The following is a 6,187-nucleotide window of genomic DNA, read 5'->3' as shown; positions in this document are numbered from 1 at the left end:
GTCACGATAACGTGCCCCTTAATATCCCTGCTGCGTCTGTATATATTGTGTCGGGGTTATTGCCGAATGGTTTTTTCTAATTGTTTGGCTCGGGCTTTACGCCTGCCTTCATGATCTTTTGGGTTGATACACGAGACGCGGCGTCCCTGGTTCGTCCTCAGAACGTCTTATCGGACTTTGATGTTCGAATGTTATCTGGATAGGCAGCACCTCCTACGCCCGAGCAGACACACTTTAAACGCGATAGCATTTGGGCCCCCGTGTCGCAGAAACCCTGCGTCGGCAACCGGCGTGTGATCGCAGGTGGCGGAGAAAATCATCCAACCACATCGACCGCGCAGGCCCTCCACGTGGTGCAAGGTTTTGGTGAACAAAAATTAAATTTCTCACAGTGAAAATCGTCAGAAAAATGGTAAAGTAAGACTTTACCATTCGGCGTCGGATTCGCCGTCGGATTGTTACCAATCTGGCGTCGGATTGTAATTTGAATGTACGAGAAACCTAAGTTCGGCTACGAAACACAAGCACAAACCCCTTTTCCAGCATTTCTACCAGAACCTGCGCGCGTCGGTGCAATAGCAAAAAATTAATAAATAATAAAAAAAAGGTGCTAGAGCCTTGACATTTCAATATAAGACCACTTATATTGCCCCTGGAAAAACCTTTCCAGCAATGCTTTCAGTTTAAAAGGGAAACCGACCTTAAGGGGATTGGTGTAAGCTTGGTCTTTGTAGCTGGCTTTGCCCACGTTCAGTGTTGCAGTGAATGAAGCCTACTTGCCGTATGCGAACGATGCGATGCGAACGGGTCCCGATAACGCTATCGCTTCTACTCTTAAGGTGAGCTTAAGCGTCTCCAATTTTTTTCAGGATTCTTCATTCGGAGACAATAGCTATTATTCCGGTGTCACACGGCCACTTTTGATCGCGATCGAGCCGATCCGGATCGAAAGTTCTCGACCCGATTACCTCGCTCCCGCAGCTTCCGCAAAGGAGCCATCGCAACCTATACATTTGATCCCGAACGGCCTCGATCGCGACTCGGTCGACGAATGCACGGGTGGGTCCCGAATCGCGGAGAAGAAAGCTTTGGGCGTGAGGACTGATTGCAAGTTGTTATAGTGTCTATGGGACTAAGACAAAGCTTCCTTTGCCTACCTCACCTGGCTTTGGCGTGTCGTCGTCGTGTCTCTCGCCTAGCAAGGTGGGCCGATCCGGAGATTGTGTAATCAAAGCTGGGTTACCGCTGAGTCTGTGTAATCGAAGGTGCGCCCATTCTGACACCAGTGCACGATATGTACCCTCACGAGGGTTTAATGTAGCTTGTAACGCGCGGGTCGATTCTGGAGGCAAGTGCAATCAAAGGTGCGAGCGGGCAGATCCTGATAATGCTGTCGCATTACAGTCGCACAGGTGTGTAGCAGTGGATTTCATAGCTTCTTTGCTTTGTTCTCAGGTTTGTCGTTGGTGTCTCGCCGAGTATGCGGGGGTCTCAACGCTACTGATTGTGCGGAGAGAAAGCACGAAGACAGCAGTGACGTTAGTGTAGCGGAGTTTGGAGAGGAAAGCACTTACGTAGTGGTGCTGACTTATACCTCAGAAATTGTGCTCGCATAGTTCAGTGCCACCCGACGACGACCAGTGTCTTGATTAGGAGGTGCAATAGGTATAAGGTTCTTTGTCAGCGTGCTGCACACCAAGAAAGAGGCTGCGGTGGCAGTAAATAGGGAAATAAAACAATCAATTTATTTTTTCTATTTTTTAGTGAGTACGCTTCGTGACTGTCACGTGACGCTCCCTCCAGCTGCATTTTCCTTGTTTTCATTTAATCACCATGGTGCTGGCAAAAAGGCGGACGCACGAGGTACCTGATATGCCCTCATAGACAAACAATATGATGGATTAGATCACTGCACGGGCCAAATTTTTCGACCCGGGCCCGTTGCTCCAAGGCCGGGCCTGGCCCTGGCCCACCGAAGGAACTTAGTCTATACACGCCTTAAAACTGTCATCGCCTAGGCGGTGTATTCTAAAAAATTAAAATAAAACTACATGCAGTGACAATAAAACATTGCGAACAACATTTTCCTACAAAACACGTACGTGTGTACAGCTATTCTGAAAAGGCCCACAGTAGGCCCACAGTAGACCCAAGGTGGGCCCAGAAGGCCCACCTTTAAAAAGTTCAGGCAAGGCATTTCATTGCACACAAGTGTACAGAACGCTTGTGTACACTCAATGTTGTAAACCCCAAGAATTATGCACGCTAGTAAAATATCTCTGTTTTTTTCCTGAAGGCAAGCGTTCACATCGATAACGATGTTTACAGCGTTGCTCTCTATAGCTGTTCGTGCGTCCTGTTCTAACAACATGTGGGGGTGACATGGCGCAACGCAGCACGCGAGACAACTGCTGCTGCGCCCCAGGAAACAGCCTCCTCTGACAGATAGATGCCGTGTCCCTATACGCTGTAGGAGTGCTGGCAATCGTGTTACTGGTATCACCCCTCGATGGTGCACTATATGATACCGAAGATAAACTGGTAAACCTTGTGGCGTTGGGCAGCGCTTGATTTAGCTGGACGTTTACTGTTCCTTCCGCCCAGACTATTGTATGGAACACGTTGTGGTAAGCGCACAGCTTCTCGGTAGGGAACGCTAATGGCAGCCGTAGAAGCCAGAACGCTGCTCTGGCTATACGGCAGAGCCGATTAAGCGGAGCGTGAGGGCGATTCAGTTTGTTACACAGCGAGGAACACGATGCAGCACTATAGTTATACCGGTTCCATACCCTGCGTTAGGGTGACTTCGCTTCTACGCTTTTGCAGCTAAACGCAATCCTCCATGCGCGGGCTACGCATGCGCGTCGATACCGTGAGAGCACGGCGAAGGCGGCGCGAGTGTCCCTTCGCGGTGCCCCAATTGCTATCACAATAAAATGGCTCTTGTAAATAGTTCTTGCAGCAAGGCAAAACTTAAAATTATTAGGTGCAGAAGCACCTGAATGTTCTAACGCGCGTATAGTCTTATAACTTGGAAACGGGGAAAAATTAAAGTAGGAAATCACTGCCATACCAACCCATCAGAGCCCACGATGAAACAATTCTCATGCATAAAATTAAGGCTCGCGAAGAACACTGCGAATACAGTTAAAGCAGAAGCTATCTACGCGTGCTGCGGTGACCATGAAGCAATCGTCAATGTGGCGCAATAAATAAAATGTCGCAGTTTCGCCCGAAAGCATTAATTGCGATGGCAAATTGGTAGACAGCTATACGAAGTAAGGATACTAGTTTTATCGGCCGTATAAACTTGCAAACATTCGCTTAATAACTAAATTAACAAGCATGATGTCACGCGCGCACGAGAAAACATGAACACATCTTCCTCGATGACCGCGGAAATTCGCTATCAAAACGCTGGAGTGAGGAAGCGCGGCTGGAGCAGCGAGCGAATTGACCTTCGTGCTGCCTCTCGCTTCAACGCGAACTAAGCGGCGAGAACACAGCGCACCTAAGCTCTTTACTCATCGCAGATTGCTTTCAAGCTAGGGCCCGCGCGCGCGGCCGCGCCATACGCGGCAGCCGCTGAAGTAGAACCCCCCCCCCCCCCCCCCCCAACACACACACTCCCCCCTTGCTCACCCCTCAACCCGGTGCTTTGTGCGCGACGGAACACAGCGCGTTTCCTTCCCACTTTCCTCCCTTGTGCGCGGGAGATTGAGCCGTCATCGTCGTCGCATCCTCCCACACTTTCAATCGCACATATAGCATACGGCGCGCGGCGACGATGTTATCGCCCTCGTACTTTATACGGAATATTACGGCGACGGCGACGCTGGCGGCAGAAATATAAATGCGCCTGGAGGGTCCACGTAATTGCTATCGCAATAAAAAAAGCGGCAAAACGACACAATTGGAACAAGATAATTGTATAGAGATCGATAAAATAGTTCAGTTGCAAAAAAACGGTAACAGCCAGACCGCATAAAGTGCGTTTTGTAGTATAATTTCGATCCAGTCGTCAAACTCAATGACTGGATCCTTCCAAGAGGGACCCCTCAACACCGCAAAGCTACATATGACAGCTTGCTCATCTACCATATAAGAAGCGAAACCACTAACCTAATCTGGGCACCTCACCGGAAAAACCACTGGGGTTGCCTTTTAATACATGTACAATTTTTTAAATTTGATAAACGTCTTTCTCTCTCTCTCTCTCTCTCTCTCTCTCTCTTATTTCGCGAGAACAAAGCTTGTTTCTTATCTACAAAGCAAGAAAAGTAATTAGAAAGCGTTTTACACGAGGAAATCAAACAAAATAGAATTAGAACTCTTTTTGATTTTGTTTGCTAAGGTAATTAACAGCCAGCTTTTCCAACTTGCCACTTTAGCTTTACACAGAATACCTCGAATCTATGCAGAGTGCCCGCATGTAATCGAAGGTCCGACCTATATGCTCATCAGTGAGCGGGCCCGGGCTCGGCATGTGCCCGCGTCTTCAAGCCCGAGCTCGGCTCGGGCTTGAAGAAAAAATTAGTCTACCTGGCCCGGCCAGTCCCACAGTCAAGGCTGTGCCCGGGCTTTCGGGCCTGCCCGGGCCCGTGCAGTGCTCTATGATGGATGCGTTAGGGACAAAGATGTTCTAGCCAGCGCCACTTCTATCAAGTGAAGAAAAGAAAGAAATTATCTGTAATTTGATTTAAATTAGTATTATGTCGCACGCCTCCAATGTGACTGTAATTCTCATTATAACTTTGAATACGCGACACAGCTGCTGCCCGTTGTCCTTTTTCTTTGTGTACGCTGTGATGTTTTTATGAGGGTATCTCGAACTCGCGCATGAAGGGTGTGAATGGAGGTGGGGGATGGTGTATAATGGAGGGAGTTTGCTCCTCTGTCTGCACAATCACTGCGGCCGCAAAGTGCAGTGGAGCACTGGCGCGCACGCATACACACATTGTACCGTGTTTAAGCAGAACTTTCTGAGATTGCACATGCAAAGTTTCACGGTGCTATGCACAAAAATACTTTTTAAGTAAGTTTGCGTATGACACAAAGCTTTACATAACCGAGTGAAGTTCGAGGGGTCATCACAATCGAAAATGTTCTTCGGCAGAAATATATTGGAAATTTACTCCATAAGTGTAGCAAAAAGCTGAATTTTATGAGCAAATGTTGAAATGGTCGATGTCATGTCTAGGACACTTGGCATGGAATGACCTACCAATAAAGCAATGAGCGTTATCGGTGTAGTCATCATCATCATCATCTTATATTTATGTCCACTGCAGGACGAAGGCCTCACCCTGCGATCTCCAATTACCCTGTCTTGCGCTAGCTGATTCCAACTTGCGCCTGCAAACTTCCTAACTTCATGAGCCCACCTAGTTTTCTGCCGTCCTTGCCTGCGCTTGCCTTCTCTTGGTACCCATTCTGTAACTCTAATCGTCCACCGGTCATCCATCCTTCGCATCAGATGCTCAAAACGTGTGAGAGTCAAGACGGGGGATTTGCAAATGCCACTCGATGCATCTTCTGTGCAGGGCAGCACTGTTCTATACATGGTGTCTAATCGCCATACCAGAACCAAACAACACGAAATGAGAAAGCGGTTCCTGCACATTCGCGTGCGATAGAATGGTCAGGTAATAACCTACAGCATTTTAAAGACTTTTCGATCCCTGTCCGCAGCACTCCCTAATCGTCTGCGACCGCGGCCAGCTCATCTTTGATAACGTTCGGATTGCTTTTAATATGATTGGGATTCGAATATACACAACCGAAAACATTCAGAATCGTCTCCGTGCCATCCCACATGCGCACGCTTCACCAATCGCACCACTACCCTGCTACTTACTGCACGGTATACACTCAGCATTCAGCACGATGCAGATACCAGGCATCCTATGTGTACGATCGGTGGAGTGCCAATTTCAGGATTTTAAAAGCGACTAGTTTTCTCTAGATCTTTTTGCCGTTTTTGTAGTTGGTCGATGGTCGGACTTGGCAAAGAAAGTGTTCGTTAATTTGCTCACTCGTTCTATCTTTCGATCGCTCGTTCATTCGTTCGTTCGTTGGGGCTATCCGCTTATATTGACCATCATGCTCGGTACATTATTTATTTATTTATTTATTTATTTATTTATTATTATTTATTTATTTATTATTTATTTATTTATTTATTTAT

This window comes from Dermacentor silvarum, chromosome 2, assembly GCF_013339745.2.
Source record: "Dermacentor silvarum isolate Dsil-2018 chromosome 2, BIME_Dsil_1.4, whole genome shotgun sequence".
In the NCBI taxonomy this organism is placed as follows: domain Eukaryota; kingdom Metazoa; phylum Arthropoda; class Arachnida; order Ixodida; family Ixodidae; genus Dermacentor; species Dermacentor silvarum.
The sequence above is the reverse complement of the archived record's forward strand: the minus strand, read 5'-3'. Positions refer to the sequence as shown.